At 38.8% G+C, this 17,579-nt stretch overlaps 1 long non-coding RNA gene across 2 annotated transcripts in view; it reads right to left on the bottom strand.

Annotated features, from left to right (window-relative positions):
- Nucleotides 1-17,579, bottom strand: part of LOC138433779 (uncharacterized) — a 195,609-nt gene that overhangs the window by 146,520 nt on the left and 31,510 nt on the right. The window contains exons 2-3 of one of the 2 annotated variants that reach the window (XR_011254461.1): nt 12,656-12,728; nt 11,189-11,308 (exon numbers count right to left, since the gene is read on the bottom strand). The exons of the other annotated variant lie outside the window; for it this stretch is intronic. This is a non-coding gene — a long non-coding RNA (uncharacterized lncRNA). The remainder of the gene's footprint in view (nt 1-11,188; nt 11,309-12,655; nt 12,729-17,579) is intronic. 2 annotated transcript variants of the gene reach the window in all.

The following is a 17,579-nucleotide window of genomic DNA, read 5'->3' as shown; positions in this document are numbered from 1 at the left end:
TAGGATGGAGACAGCAACAGAGAGGAGGGAAATACTTGACTTGGGAGCTGGGGGTCTGCTATCACGAATCCTGTAATTACCCTCCCATGCCTGGTGGCATGATGCTGGAAAGATAGGTCCTGAAACTATAGGCCACACAGTGCCCTGGTTTCCCCAAGATGCCTGGAGAACAAACTGTGAGACTGCCGTTGAAAACATGAGCCTTGAATCCTACTGATGACTCAAAAATTCAGGCTTATTTCTGTTTTCTCAGGAGTGGGATTCTGTGTCATGATCGAAATCTATCTCCTTCTTCCTTTTAATTGTTTCTTTATGCCTGTGAAGTGTCTTCACTATGTTAATAACTGTCCTGTGTCTCCCTCCCAGCGAATAACTTTTATCACTGGAGCTGAGGAAATAGACATTTTCTGTCACAAACGGCAGCACCAGTTTGGATCGATATGTTCCCGAAGACATCAACATGTGGCCACAACCGTCACTACTGCATCCAACTATCAGTCACCTGAAAAACACTTCATATTTATGAATTGCTAATGACAAGGGACACTGCATAAATTACTATTCACTAGTACATGTGCCTCAAAAGTTATAATAAACAGACTATTAAACATATCTTAAATGATGTAGAAGTCCCTCTATATTCTTGTATAGTTTATGATAGAGTTGTAAGAAAGAAAACAAAAACAAAAAGTCAAACTCATTATTCTCATTCTGGAACCTACTAGGTAGAACCTGCTAATGCCAGGTCAGATGGGATGCTTGGCATGCTGCCCGGACAGTGGAGTGGGCCCTGAAGTAGGACTTTTTTGGCTTCCCTCATGGCTCAGATGTAAAGAATCCACCTGCAATGCAGGAGACCTGGGTTCAATCCCTGGGTTGGGAAGATCCCCTGGAGGAGGGCATGGCAACCCACTCCAGTATTCTTGCCTGAAGAATCCCATGGACAGAGGAGCCTGGCAGGCTACAGTCCATGGGGTCGCAAAGAGTCAGACAAGACTGAGCGACTAGCACTTTCATTTCACACTTACTCAGTGCAATTCAGTTCAGTAGCTCAGTCGTGTCCAACTCTTTGTGACACGGACAGCAGCACACCAGGCCTCCCTGTCCATCACCAACTACCGGACCTTGATCAAATCCATGTCCACTGAGTTGGTGATGCCATCCAGCCATCTCATCCTCTGTCGTCCCCTTCTCCTCCTGCCTTCAATCATTGCCAGCATCAGGGTCTTTTCCCATGAGTCAGTTCTTCACATCAGGTGGCCAAAGGATTGGAGTTTCAGCTTCAGCATCAGTCCTTCCAATGGACACTCAGGACTGATCTCCTTTAGGATGGACTGGTTGGATCTTCTTGCAGTCCAAGGGACTCTCAAGAGTCTTCTCCAACACCACAGGTCAAAAGCATCAATTCTTCTATGCTCAGCTTTCTTTATAGTCCAACTCTCACATCCATACATGACTACTGGAAGAACCATAGCTTTCACTAGATGGACCTTTGTTGGCAAAGTAATGTCTCTGCTTTTTAATATGCTTCCTAGGTTGGTCATAACTTTTCTTCCAAGGAGCAAGTGTCTTTTCATTTCATGGCTACAGTCACCATCTGCAGTGAATTTGGAGCCCAAGAAAATAGTCTGTCACTGTTTCCATTGTTTCCTCATCTGTTTGCCAAGAAGTGATGGGACTGGATGCCATGATCATAGTATTTTGAATGTCGAGTTTTAAGCCTGCCTTTTCACTCTCCTCTTTCACTTTCATCAAGAGGCTCTTTAGTTCTTCTTCACTTTCTGCCACAAGGGTGGTGTCATCTGCATATCTGAGGTTATTGATATTTTTCCCAACAATCATCCAGCCCAGCGTTTCTCATGATGTACTCTGCATATAAGTTAAACAAGCAGGGTGACAACATACAGCCTTGACATACTCCTTTCCCAGTTTGTGACCAGTCTGTTGTTCCATATCCAGTTCTAACTGTTGCTTCTTGACCTGCATACAGATTTCTCAGGAGGCAGGACAGGTGGTCTGGTATTCCCATCCCTTTCAGAATTTTCCAGTTTGTCATGATCCACACAGTCAAAGGCTTTGGCATAGTCAATAAAGCAGAAGTAGATGTTTTTCTAGTATTCTCTTGCTTTTTCTATGATACAACAGATTTTGGCAATTTGATCTCTGGTTCCTCTGTCTTTTCTAAATTCAGTTTATGTATCTGGAAGTTTTCAGTTCACATACTGTTGAAGCCTCACTTGGAGAATTTTGAGCACTACTTTGCTAGCGTTTGAAATGAGTGCAATTGTACAATAGTTTGAACAACCTTTGGCATTGCCTTTCTTTGGGATTGGAATGAAAACTGACCTTTTCCAGTCCTGTGGCCACTCTGAGTTTACTAAATTTGCTGGCATAGTGAATGCAGCACTTTAATAGCATCATCTTTTAGGATTTGAAATATCTCAGCTAGAATTCCATCACCTCCACTAGCTTTGTTCGTAGTGATGCTTCATGCTTGCTATTTATTTCTAATAAGCCTTTACTGATTTAAGCATATCCTGCTATTCTTATTATACGTAGGTGTTTCATGAATATCCTCTTTCACTCAAGGTTTTCCAGTATCTACTATATAATTATATAGCTTTCTCTTTTAACTGGTAAATACAATAATTTCTGGTATTAAAGTAGGCTTGCATTCTGGGAATGAGTCTTTCGCAGTCATGATATGTTACTCTGGAAGTACTGTAGTATTCTGTTTGCTAGTATGTTATCTAGAATTTTTGTATACAGTAAAATTAAAAAATTTCATAAACTTTGATTTAACAATGTCACTTCTAGGCCTCTAGCTCACAGAAAGAGATCACCAGCAGGTTAAGACTTTTATGCTTAAAGATGTTAATTAGCAAATGTTAAGTAGCACAGTTTACAATGAGTAAGTTTTTAAAATTTATCCTATAAAGAAGTCCATTTAAAAATTTTTATCTACTGACTAGATAGATGATGTTTTCAGCATAACACCAGTAAGTTTACAGCATGGTTGGATTGTAGCTGATACAGAAAAAAAGGAGTTTTTTGTTTATTTGTTTTATTTTGCTGTGCTGGGTCTTTGTTGCTCCTAGGGCTACTCCGCAGTCACAGTGTGTGACCTTTTCATCTTGCTGGCTTCTCTCGTTGGGGAGCACAAGCTCTAGGAGGCTCGAGTTGCAGCAGTTGCAGCACGTGAGCTCAGTAGTTGTGGCTCCCGGGCTCTAGAGCATAAGTTCAGTAGTTGTGGCGCCCAGGCTGAGTTACTCCAAAGTAGGTGGGATCTTCCTGGATCAGGGATCGAACCTATGTCTTCTGCATTGGCGGGTGAATTCTTCACCATTGAACTACCAGGGAAGCCAGGAAAGGGTTTATTTAAATGTTTACAGATTAAAATCCCAGTGGCCCACTTTTGTAGAACTTGATAAGCTGATTCTAAAATTCACATGAAAATTGAAATTACACAGAATACCCATAAAAATTGAAAAACAAAGTTTGGGAACTTAATCTGATTTAAAGACTTACAGTAATCAAAACAGTGAAGTACTGGTGGAAGGATAAATTCATGGCCAGTGAAATAGAATATAGAGCCACATTCACGGTATATTGATTTTTGACACAGATCTCAATAAAGGTAACAAAAAAGAAAATAAAGCCTTTTCTACTAATAGTGCTGAAATAATTGAATACATATATGAAAAAAAATGAACCTCTTTCCTTTTATAAGGCTGTACACAAAAGTAATTTACAATGCACATAGTCCTGAACATAAAAGTTAAGTCTAAAAATTTCCAAAAGAATGTATCGGGAAAATAATGAATGAACAAATGAAAAAACAAACTGATATATTCAGAAAATGTAATATTACTCAGAAACTTAAAAATTAATCAAGTACCATGGAAGAACTTAATATTAGATGGTGGAAAGAAAGCCAGACACAAAAGAGCATAAATTTCATCAGCCCATTTGTGTGAAATTTAGAACAGACTAAATTTCTTTGGAAGAAATGATGCTAAAGCTGAAACATCAGTACTTTGGCCACCTCATGAGAAGAGTTGACTCATTGGAAAAGACTCTGATGCTGGGAGGGATTGGGGACAGGAGGAGAAGGGGACGACAGAGGATGAGATGGCTGGATGGCATCATGGACTCGATGGACGTGAGTCTGAGTGGACTCCAGGAGTTGGTGATGGACAGGGAGGCCTGCCATGCTGCAATTCATGGGGTCACAGAGTCGGGCACGACTGAGTGACTGAACTGAACTGAAACTAACGTATAGCCACAGACAGTAGAATAGTCACTATTTGGGGCCAGAACTGGAGATGGTGATTAATTTTAAACAGACTTAAAGAAACTCTTGTGTGAAGAAAGGGTTTTATCTTTTAATTGCAGTGACCAAAATACTTAAAAGTATACATTTTATTTATTTTTTGCACATTATTTTATTTATATCCCCACTGTCTAATATGTACATTTATGAACCTCCCAAAAGCAGTATTCTTTTTGCAATCTTGGAAATTTTAAATACTCTAAGTTACTCCTGAAGATTTAAATTGTCAGATTCTTCACCAACAACATCCTTAGGTCATCTTTGTGCTCCCAGAAAGTAAGTAATCAACAGGCAGCAGTCTACGCTTCAAGTGTTGTTCTTTGACCTGTAAAGCTGATGATGCTTACTTGATCTCTGCGAAGTTGTTCACCAGACACAGTAACCAAGACCTAAAACTTAAGTGGCATTTTGTTTCTGCCGTTGACTGGCTTTCACACCATGACAAGGTAGGCATACATGGAGTTAGACAGTGAGGCCTTTCCCTTCCACACATATGGAAACCCTACTCCTATTAAAAATTCCCTAACATACAATCCATGGCCAATCAACTCGAAAGCCCTCACACCCGTCGCCTCATCTGCCAGTGCGTGGACGCAGACCTGGGGCCGCTGCTGGGCCTCCCGAGAGCTCACCGACAGCGTGGTAGAGGCCGGGCCAGACCACTGCCCTCAACTTGCTCAGGGCCCACATGCTTAAATGGTTGTATTTATTATATGTAAATTATTTCTCAACACGGTTGATTTAATAAAAGGCAAGAAATATATTGTTTTTTAAATTGAGAAAATGCAAAACAAAAAAAGACAAGAATTCAGTAATCAAGTTGCTGAAGCATCCAAGCTCAAAGCGGGTGAAATAAGCCCTTTGTGGGACATATGGAATCTATGATTACATTGTCCAACAGAATTGTCTGTGATGATGTAAATGTCCTCTGTCTGGACTATCTGACATAATAGCCATAAGCTACTTTTGACTATTGGCACTTAACTGTTATTAGTACACCTGAAAACCTTGATTTTTAATTTTAATTAATTTCTATTTCAATAGTTCCATGTGGTTGGTAGCCACCATACTGGAAATCATAGTTCTTCATATACAATTAAAGCTATTTCCAGTTTCTTCAGGAAGAGAAATTAAAGAATAATAGTAAAATCCACTATGTGTATTACTTATATTTAGTTGTACGCAATAACATAACATTCTCTAGAAAGCCTTCATTTTTTTAAATTTAAAATCATTTAAATATTATTTTTATTTTAGAACAAGAATATAATATGACATCCTTTGAAAGAAAGAATATATGCTACATGCCCTGTCAACATTCTTGCATCTTCTCCCTTCCAAAACTCTCATGCTGGAGGGCTCAGAAAATGTGGTTGGTAAGATAGAAAGAAGGAGTAAAACAAGGAAAAAGCAAGGAGCAGACCATAACCCCCATCTTCTCCTCAAATACCTGTCTGAGTATTACTAGTGCCTAAAGAGGTAAAGACACACAAATACAAAATAAGACTGAATTTTTCTCTTTTTTTTCTGTTGTTTTTTAAATTTATTCATTTGTTAACTGAAGGATAATTGCTTTACAGAATTTTGTTGTTTTCTGTCAAACGTCAACATGAATCAGCCATAGGTATACATATATTCTCTCCCTTCTGAACCTAACTAGTACAAGAGACTGGGCATTTTTACAACTAAACTACAACTCTGATATTTGACTTCAAAGAACCAGAGAACAGTTTCAAGAAATGTTGCAAGGACTGCTTGAGTTTTTTTCCCCAAAGGCAGAACTGTATAGAAATTATTTAAAGGGAAAATAAATTATGAAAATTAAGTCCCTTTGCAATTACACGTGTGAAGAGATTTAAAGAAAAATTATAGAAAAATGAACTACATACATCACCCACTATAGTATTTTTTGCAGCAAATAAAAATGTGTGTCCAGTATCACTGAGGAATTGTTTCCAGGAAATTGAAACTATAATGAGGGCCTAATCAAACCTGCTGCATCAGTGTGAAAAAGAAAAGTTCTGAGCGTAAACCTGAAAAACTTTAAGGAGGACAGAGCTGCCTTTTAGAAAAGAAAAACAAGACCAGGAGAATCAACTGTTTTCAACATATGGTAAATACATTTGACCCTGCAAAGGGCCTCAAACAAAACAGACAATAGGCAATGTTAAGATCCCTAAAAGGAGTTTTAATCTGTTCCAAGACTCTGTGCTTCAGACCAGGGAAATAATATAAATAAAGAGGCATTTACGAAAGTGTGTTCCTGTTCCAACCCAGGAGACAGAGTATGGAAGGAAAGATGATTGGTGAGAGGAAAACCTCTAAGGAAGCTGCTAGAAGAGTTTGACAAATACTGCAAATGTGCTGAAACCGTAGTATTTAAAGCTAGAAGGAACCCCAGAGAGTTTCTTGGCCAGTATTTTCCTTTTGAAGTCAAGCAAGGAAAACAGGTTTATAAAATGTAACAGACGTTAAAACTCAGATGTGCAGCAAAAACTTAAGTTCCTTATTTTGCCTAAAAGCAATCTGTCCAGCTTCCTTTTTCTGCACGTAATACCTAGCGGGTTTCTGAGAGATTTCTGATCCAATCAGGTCATTTAACATTCCCTTCAAGTAATGCTCAGTCTTCCATATGGATAAAAATTCTGTCTCACAAGAGCCTCTTATCTTACTCAACCCCCAGTGATGTCATATCATTTTAGGCATTATAGTCTCTTGGTGCTGGGATGAAGTGGCCACCAGCCTCACGCCAGTCCTTGCACTGGTGCTGCTGGTGTCTAAACTGAGGTCTCCTGTCCTCTGAGTGATAGTTTGCTGCCCTGGCCTCTGTTGCTACAAATTACAGCCAGAAAACTTATGGTCTATTCCTTTGGCTTGAATTTTGTTCCCAGAAGAAACTAGCTTCTTTCTCTTTCCAATTCAGCTTTCCCGCGATCTTTATTGACTTCACACTTGTGGTTTTCCCTACTGCCTCCATACAGTCCCCTGGCCTGATGGCTTCTTCTCAGCCCCTGCTGCGGGGTCAATCACCTCACCTCGCTGTCTCTCATGTTAGTGTCCAACCTACTCCCTTCTCCGTGTTGATCAGGACCTCTCTGCTCAGCCTCCTTCAGTGCTGGTCAGGACAGCAAGGAAGAGTCACATGCCACTGAAATCCTAGTTGCCCAAACTCTCTCAAAAGCCATGCGAGGGAAAATCAGGCCAAGTATTTATCTGGCTCCATATTCTCCCTCTTGTTATCCCTTCTGTGTACCTAAGCTCAAGGCCAAAAGGGGGGTTAGTTCTTCTTCTATTTTCCTAACTTCATTCCTCTCTTCTTTCTGACTTGAGTATCTCTGTTAACATTTAGAGGAGACTAGGGGAACAGTCACTAAACACTATGACAAGAAATACACATACCTAAGGACTCCAGGCTAATCTTTAAATAATAAATGGACTTGAAGGGTTCAGTTCAGTTCAGTTCAGTCACTCAAGCATGCCCAACTCTTTGCGACCCCATGAATGGCAGCACGCCAGGCCTCCCTGTCCATCACCAACTCCCAGAGTTCACTCAAACTCATGTCCATCGAGGCGGTGATGCAATCCAGCCATCTCATCCTCTGTCATCTCCTTCTCCTGACCCCAACCCCTCTTAGCATCAGAGTCTTTTCCAATGAGTCAACTCTTCACATGAGGTGGCCAAAGTACTGGAGTTTCAGCTTTAGCATCAGTCCTTCCAACAAACACCCAGGACTGATCTCCTTTAGGATGGACTGGTTGGATATCCTTGCAGTCCAAGAGATTCTCAAGAGTCTTCTCCAACACCACAGTTCAAAAGCATCAATTCTTCGGCACTCAGCTTTCTTCACAGTCCAACTCTCACATCCATACATGACTGCTGGAAAAACCATAGCCTTGACTAGGCGAAACTTTGTTGGCAAAGTAATGTCTCTGCTTTTAAATATGCTGTCAAGGTTGGTCATAAAATTTCTTCCAAGGAGCAAGCATCTTTTAATTTCATGGCTAAAATCACCATCTGCAGTGATTTTGGAGCCCCCCAAAATAAAGTCTGACACTGTTTCCACTGTTTCCCCATCTATTTCCCATGAAGTGATGGGACCAGATGCTATGATCTTCGTTTTCTGATTGTTGAATTTTAGGCAACTTTTTCACTCTCCTCTTTCACTTTCATCAAGAGGCTCTTTAGTTCTTCTTCACTTTCTGCCATAAGGATGGTGTCATCTGCATATCTGAGGTTATTGATATTTCTCCTGGCAATCTTGATTCCAGCTTGTGCTTCCTCCAGCCCAGCGTTTCTCATGATGTACTCTGCATATAAGTTAAATCAGCAGGGTGACAATGTACAGCCTTGACGTACTCCTTTTCCTATTTGGAACCTGTCTGTTGTTCCATGTCCAATTCTAACTGTTGCTTCCTGACCTGAATACAGGTTTCTCAAGAGGCAGGTCAGGTGGTCTGGTATTCCCATCTCTTGAGAATTTTCCACAGTTTACTATGATCCACACAGTCAAAGGCTTTGGCATAGTCAATAAGGCAGAAATAGATGTTTTTCTGGAACTCTCTTGGTTTTTCTATGATCCAATGGATATTGGCAACTTGATCTCTGGTTCCTCTGCCTTTTCTAAATCCAGCTTGAACATCTGGAAATTCACGTTTCACGAGTTGTTGAAGCCTGGCTTGGAGAATTTTGAGGATTACTTTACTGGTGTGTGAGGTGAGTGCAATTGTGCAGTAGTTTGAGCATTCTTTGGCATTGCCTTTCTTAGGGATTGGAATGAAAACTGACCTTTTCTGCCCTGTGGCCACTGCTGCATGTTCCAAATTTGTTGACATATTGAGTGTAGCACTTTCACAGCAACATCATTTAGGGATTTGAAATAGGTCAACTGGAATTCCTTCGCCTCCATTAGTTTTGTCTGCTGTGATGCTTCCTTTTCTTTTTTTTCATAGTGATGTTTCCTAAGGCCCACTTGACTTCACATTCCGGGATGTCTGGCTCTAGGTGAGTGATCACACCATCGTGATTATCTGGGTTGTGAAATCGTTTTTGTATAGTTCCTCTGCGTATTCTTGCCACCCTTTCTTAATATCTTCTGCTTCTGTTAGGTCCATACTATTTCTGTCCTTTATTGAGCTCATCTTTGCATGAAATGTTCCCTTGGTATGTCTAATTTTCTTGAAGAGATCTCTAGTCTTTCTCATTCTATTGTCTTCCTCTATTTCTTTGCACTGATCACTGAGGAAGGCTTTCTTATCTCTCCTTGCTATTCTTTGGAATTCTGCATTCAAATGGGTATATCTTTCCTTTTCTCCTTTGCTTTTGGCTTCTCTTCTTTTCACAGCTATTTGTAAGGCCTCCTCAGATAGCCATTTTGCTGTTTTACATTTCTTTTTCCTGGGGACAGTCTTGCTCCCTTTATCCTGTACAATGTCATGAACCCTGTCCATAGTTCATCAGGCACTCTGTCTATCAGATCTAGTCCCTTAAATCTATGATAGCTTTATGTTATTTTAAAAGAGTTTTTAATAAATTACTTTTGGGAAGTAACATGCTGAGAGAAATATGGAAACTCAAATATGGAAACATTTTATTCATCATAGTATAAAAATAAACTTTTTAATGAAATCATTATGAACAAATTGGCAAAGATTCTAGGAATTTTTTCCAAGATTTCTTACCTTCTCCCTCAGAGAATTTATCTGATCTGGTGTCTTTAAAATGCCCAAATCCTTACTGTCAGTCCAATATTTATAAAACTCTATAAATTTTAGGTTGGAAAAACACAATTTGGCTTTACAACCAAGTACAATCTGCTCAAAATTTGTAAAGGGTCTGTGACATTATTGCTTACTCCTCAGGAGAAGAAAATACAATCAGCTAGAGCTCCTAATCCTCACACCTCAAACACATATATACCGTGATCATTAATTGGATCATTAATGAAAACAACTGCTATTCCAATCTGAACTGAAGATGACTGCAACTGGGAAATTTTAACTAATGACCTGCCAACATTAATGAGTTTTTAGTAATTCTAAATATATCTGAAAACTGAAAAGAAGATATTATTGCATTAAGAAGCTAGATTTCATCAACACATTTTATCTCTCATTAAATTTCATGAAACCTGGAAATACTGTGAAGTATTTTGAATTGTGAAAACACCTTCATCAGGGGAGGCAAACCAGTCTATCTATTCTAATGAACAAGATGACAGAGTCGTGGACAGATGTGAACTCTTATGGACCTCCTGGTTCTCCGGGGCATGCCCCAAGTCTGTAAATTCCAGCCCCAAACGTTGCCTAAAGAAAGCATAATGTTGTAAAATGTGTCCCCAGAGGATCACTCTGTGCTTAACTACAGGTTCACCAGCTTAGCAACCCCAGGCCTAGGAACTCACCAGCACAGACCGCAATAGCACACACCCAGATGGCTTGGTCCTTCAAGCTAAAATACACACAGTCAGAGCAGAATGCAAGTATGTGGTATGACTCAAGAGTCACTAAAATGGTTTGCAGAGGGACGAAAACAGATCTAGTAAATAAAATATTTATTTCTAGTTAAAATGTCAAGATGATTGAAACTACCAAATTTGAGCAAAACTTCTGCCGGACCAAAGAGGAAAGGTAAACTTGACTGTCCACATGTCCTAATGGAGAAAAGACCCCAAAAGCAGGGAACAGAAGACAAGTTAGAATTAATGTGAATAAAGTCAAATCTTGCTGCTGCTGCCTAGCAAAGCAGGGCCATGGGGTTGGAATAAAGGAAGGGGGAAAATAAGGTTATGAGGTAAGGGCTACAGACAGAAAAATCCGGCATAAAAAGTTGGGATAATAAGCTATCCAAATACTTACTGTTGGCTGCTTTGCTCTCAAAGGTCACAGGAGCATGTGGTATGGACTATGCTTTCCTGTATCCAAGATTGTTTAATGATCTAAATAACCAGTTTCCAACTGTAGTCTTTTCTTTATAGTCTAAATGAATACACACACACAAAAAAAGGTATTCAGTACTTGGAAGCCATTTCTTGGATTTATTTAACAAATTGAGCCATTTATAACAAAGTAATAAAGCACTGGTAATTGATTTTTGGAATTCATTAAAACTGAACTATTGCCATGCTCTGAAACCATCACCTGGGGGTAAGATAATCACTGTATTGATAGAAGCTAATTTCTTAAAGTAATAAAGTTTTCCTTTTGGTCAAGTCTGTTTAGTTTAAATGTGAGTTTATTAAAGTTGGCTTAACAGGTAAGTCATTAGGAAAATTGGTGGTTGCTATTTTCAAAGATTTTTTTTTAAACTACTTTGAAAGTAACAAATGCTCTAAGACTCATATTTGGTTGGATCTTTTAAGACAGATTGAGGTTTAGATCTGAAATGGAGGTAGGATGGTAGGACATTCCCTGTGTTCTATATACAACATCTGACAGACATGCTCTATAGGACATTCCGTTTAGACCTGAAAAATTTCCTAGGTGGCATGACAGTGAGAATTATGGAGAACATCCCTTACTTGTGGCTATCATCCCACTGATGATGACAAACTTTGAATGCGAACCTGTTTCTCTCATTTCACAAAAGTAATGAATTTGGTAGCTCCTTAGACAAAGGCTGATGGTTCAGGGTCACAAAAAGCAGAACTAGGGCGACTGGGGTGATATAACTTGTTGTTGATGCTATTGCTAATAGGTCACTAATTTTTCCATTTAAACAGATATGGTTTCCTCACGTTAACTGTACATCTCAATGTTACTAAGTTTGACATCATGTTGAAATGGTGTTCCCATTAGGTAACTAGTCTATGTAAGTTATTGATGCTCAGCTGAGATATTAGCTTAATCTTTATTAAAAATTTCCTTGTCATGTCAGTACATTATAATATTCCTTCATTCCCATTTTAAAACTGAAATAATTTGAGAAAATTTAATACTGGAAAGTACAGAACCACTTTTACTTTTATGTATGAGGTTATAAGATGTCTTAAAAGTTAGGCACTGAGCTTGATTCAACCACTCAAAATTCCACATAAACCTGGAAAGAAAAATTTGCAAATGTGAAAAACCAATGCAGTACCAAGACAGAGTTTGTTTACAACTCTGTTGATAGATCTTGGGATTCCAACAGAACTAGAAATTCATGTAAAAAAGTCAGGGAATACTTCCTCAAAAATGTCATACTGACTTTGACCATACCCTCAACAGTCCAGGCACTGTCCCTCTGTGCTCTTGGTTGTCTCAAACTTCAACGTTCACATCAAATGATTATCTCTCCCTCTTCTTTAACTCTTAAAAACAAAATCAGGGTTTGCATTTTCCTACCTCTAATGGTAAAGACTGTGTCTTCCTTGGTCCTTCAACTTTACAGGATCAATGTGCTTCCACATCTCCTGATCTAAAGAAGCAAACCATCTGAGTTTACCACCAGGAGAGTAGTCCCCCTCCCTCCCATCTCTTCCAGACTGAAAACTGCTTGGACCAAGCCGTGCAGCAGAGTGGGGGGAAGGAAGGGGTAAGACAGAGTGAGAACTCACTGCAGTGTTAGTAGGAGTCATTAGCAACAATAAATCTCACTTTTCATGTGGCCCAATCTGCTGGGAATCACTTAAAGCAGCAACTATTTTCTAACCCTGCTCAGAAGTTTTGTTTAGCATCCTCTCTTTGTATTTGGTCTGGTCATAAATTATTTGCTCACCTGAACAGCTTCAGTACCTACCTTGAGAGTACTGTCATCAAGCAAGAGGAATTAATTTAAGATATTCCATATCTATCAAAAAAAAAAAAGGAAGTGGGGTACTGTATGCTAGTTACATCTGGGTTGCCCTTGTAGTCTCATTACTCCTGTTTGCTAAACAGAACTCTACCACAAATGAGAAATATAATTGTAAGAATAAATAGACTAAAATAAGTCCAATTTGCTCCCAATTAGCAATGTCAATTCAACACCATATGTGTGACCCTGGAACTCACAGTCTCCCACATTTGGGACACATTTTTTAAATCTTCCAATTTTTTTACAGAAAAATACAAAAAGAAGTTGGTTCCAGCTGGGACTTCACTGCCTATGTGTAAAGGTACTACGATTTTCCAGTCTTGGGTCTGGCAACATTGATGTTTATTCATAACATTAATTGTAAATTAAAATAAAACTAACAACAAAATAGGATTAGACAACATGCTATTTTATAGTAAATGAAAATTTTCATACTTTAAAGGTTTTACACAGTCCCATTAATTCATTTTTAAACTATTTTCATCAGCTTGAACACTGGCTAGAACTACAGAGACGTATCTTTCCAGCCTAACTATCTGCTTAAATTTTACAAGACTTTCATTTCCACCCAGAAAGGGAATGTGAGTCATTGTCAAAGCAGCATCTGTATAATGTCTGATGGTTGACAGGATGGGTTCATGGCTTAAGGAATGTTGTTTATAGCAGAGAGATTTGAAGTTGGATTCCCCTGGACAACAGTGATGCAAACAAACTCCTAATCTACCAAAAAACATTAGTCATAAAGTGATAAGTGGTTCTTTTAATAACTAGTTCTTACCCCTCCATTCTTATAGCTTCTCTTTGGTCTGCCATTCCTAGAATGCCGAAAGAAATGAACTTTTATGCAAAAAATCCCTTAATATTTCTCAGTTACAGTGGCAAGAAATATTATTTGACCCTTCAAGACATGTAAGGCCTTCACCACACACTAGCTCCACACTGCCTGCCTGCTGTTCATGCATGAAAAGACATTCTGCCCACTTAATTTTCGCTCTTTCTCAGCCATATTTTTTATATTTCCCTATGCTGAGTAGGCAAGTTCCCTTTGCTGAACTATATTAATCAGAAACTATATTAGGCCTCCTCTTGGGCACACCTCCCAATCACAAGCAACCAATAAGCAATCCTTAATAAAGCAAAGATTGATAAGCAACCAATCTTTATAATTGCTACTAGTCATTACTGCGCTTTTTTTTTTTCCAAAGGTTTATCCCTCTTATGGAAAAGTTAAGTTGTTCCTAGACAATGTCAAGCTTAAAGCAGCTGCAGAAGGTGATTCTCTAAGAGAGATATTTATGTGATAAGACTAAGGAATATCAAGAAGCTTCTAAAAAAATAAATTCCTTTAAGGTTCTTCATACACATGTTCTTTAAAACACAAATAAGCGTGGAAGGGTTATGCAATGGATAAGATGATCATGTCCCTCCAGACTTTATTAATTTATGTTGAAACTCCTAATCCCCGATGTGATATTATTTGGAGATGGAGATATTAGGAGCTAATTAGGTCATGAGTGTGAAATCCACATGATGGGATTGGTGCCCACATAAAGAGAGACAAGAGAACTTGGTTCCCCTCTCTGTTCTCTGCCATATGAAAACACAATGAGAAGATGGTTGTCTGCAAACCAGGAAGAGGACCTTCACCCAAGAATCCAACCATGCTGACACACTGATCTCAAATTTCAGTCTCTGAAACTGTCAGATACACAGGTTTGCTGTTTAAGCCACCTAGTCTAAGGTATTCTGTTATAACAAAGCAAACTCAGCAAACTAATCACATGACAAAGTCAGAGACTCATAAAACATTTTCCTCTTTTACAGGCTTGTAAGGCACAAAGATTGAGAGTCAAGGAGGTAGGGGGAAAGGTGTCCAACAAAATGAGATGATGCTCACAGAAAGCTGCTGCTGCTGCTGCTAAGTCGCTTCATTCGTGTCCGACTCTGTGCAGCCCCATAGACAGCAGCCCACCAGGCTCCCCCGTCCCTGGGATTCTCCAGGCAAGAACACTGGAGTGGGTTGCCATTTCCTTCTCCACACAGAATACCTAATTAAGAAATGGTTCCCATCCCAGATAGTCACATTGTGTTCATGATACTGAACCTACTCTAAACTGCACTGAACAGTAACTAGTCTTGATTTACACACTTTATTTTAGTCACTCATTTTAGGTCTGTCTTTTCATGAGATGGTTTATAGCAGCTCCAGAATTTGTTATTCTCTTAGAGTACAATAAGATGCTGACAAGTTCTATGTCATAGTTTTTTGAACACTTTTTAACATCACTTAAGATTTTTCCACACTTTTCATGACTCTATGAACAATGATAATTTTTACATAATGAATTAGAATGAAATGAATTTATAAAGAAAAGCATAATGTAAGCTGGAAAGCAATGAAAGAATTTTCATCAATTAATAGTTCCAATTTTACATTACAGTTTGTAGACTAAGCTTTAGTCTCTTCTCTTCTATTTTCCCAAACCACTTCTAGGTGAACACTTGTTCTTCATCACACATATGATAAAAGTATCAATTAGCTCCAAAAGTTCTCCTTTGGTTTTTATCTTAGAGATGCCAGGTGCAACTTGGAATTTCTTGCCACTACTAAATTGTTTTAATTAACAGTTTTAGGAAAATCTCTAAGTGAAAGTTCAGCAAAGGTAGTATAGAATGCCATTCTTAAGAGGTTATTGGTTAATTTCATAATTTTGCATGAAAAGTGGTAGCTACATGATTTGTTGCTGTTTTGTTGGCATTTAGAATATACTAGTAACAAAGAATATATATAAAACATCTACTAGATAGGAATTAGAATACTTGAGTGAGAAATGTACTCAAATATCTCTTTTTGATATTTTGTCCTGCTATAGGATACTTTATTACAATTTGGTCCCAGTTTCTTACTGGCATCAGCTTTGCGTGTGTTAGTAGCTCAGGCATGTCCAACTCTTTCCTACCCGATAGACTGCAGCTTGCCAGGCTCTTCTGTCCATGGAATTCTTCAGGCAAGAATACTGAAGTGGGTTGCCATTCCCTTCTCCAGAGGATCTTCCCCAACCCAGGGATAGAAGCTGGGTCTCCAGCATTGCAGGCAGATTCTTTACCATCTGAGCCATCAGGGAAGCTTTATTAAACTCTTTAAAATTTAAGAAATTTATAGATATGTTCTTAATGGTAAATGTTGCTGTTATTTAGTCACTAAATTGTGTCTGACTCTTTTGCAACCCATGAACTATAGGCCACCAGGCTGCTCTGTCCATGGGATTTCCCAGGCAAGAAAGTTGGAATGTGTTGCCATTTCCTTCTCCAGGGGATCTTCCTGACCCAGGGATTGAGCTGGTGTCTTTTGCATTGGCAGGAGGATTCTTTACCGCTGAGCCATGGGGAAAGCCCAATAGTAAGTATACTAGATGATAAAGCTAGTGTGTGATGTCAGATTATTTAAACCTCTCTCATTCTCAGTTTGCGCCTTTCTAAAATTTTCTTTCTTTTGTAGAATACCCCACTAGGGCACATGCAGTAAATTTGGAAACCACTAATACAGTAGAAAGAAATGGGCTTTTCCCCCCCTCTTTCTCTAGAACTATGTCTCACAGATACAAGGTCCATAATTAGCATATAATTTCAAAAGCAAGATGGAAAGCAAGCTAGTAGATACAATAATTTGGGTGACCATACATGTGTGGATTTATCTCTGGGCTTTCTATTTTGTTCCATTGATCTATATGTCTGTCTTTGTGCCAGTACCATACTGTCTTGATGACTGTGGCTTTGTAGTAGAGCCTGAAGTCAGGCAAGTTGATTCCTCCAGTTCCATCGTTCTTTCTCAAGATTGCTTTGGCTATTCGAGGTTTTTTGTATTTCCATACAAATCTTGAAATTATTTGTTCTAGTTCTGTGAAAAATGTGGCTGGTAGCTTGATAGGGATTGCATTGAATTTGTAAATTGCTTTGGGTAGTATACTCATTTTCACTATATTGATTCTTCCAATCCATGAACATGGTATATTTCTCCATCTATTAGTGTCCTCTTTGATTTCTTTCATCAGTGTTTTATAGTTTTCTATATATAGGTCTTTAGTTTCTTTAGGTAGATATATTCCTAAGTATTTTATTCTTTTCGTTGCAATGGTGAATGGAATTGTTTCCTTAATTTCTTTTTCTACTTTCTCATTATTCGTGTATAGGATTGCAAGGGATTTCTGTGTGTTGATTTTATATCCTGCAACTTTACTATATTCATTGATTAGCTCTAGTAATTTTCTGGTGGAGTCTTTAGGGTTTTCCATGTAGAGGATCATGTCATCTGCAAACAGTGAGAGTTTTACTTCTTCTTTTCCAATTTGGATTCCTTTTATTTCTTTTTCTGCTCTGATTGCTGTGGCCAAAACTTCCAGAACTATGCTGGGAAAACTGGTCAACCACTTGTAAAAGAATGAAACTAGATCACTTCCTAACACCGCACACAAA

The sequence above is a fragment of the Ovis canadensis genome, chromosome 2, assembly GCF_042477335.2.
Source record: "Ovis canadensis isolate MfBH-ARS-UI-01 breed Bighorn chromosome 2, ARS-UI_OviCan_v2, whole genome shotgun sequence".
Lineage (NCBI taxonomy): Eukaryota > Metazoa > Chordata > Mammalia > Artiodactyla > Bovidae > Ovis > Ovis canadensis.
The sequence above is the reverse complement of the archived record's forward strand: the minus strand, read 5'-3'. Positions and strand labels throughout refer to the sequence as shown.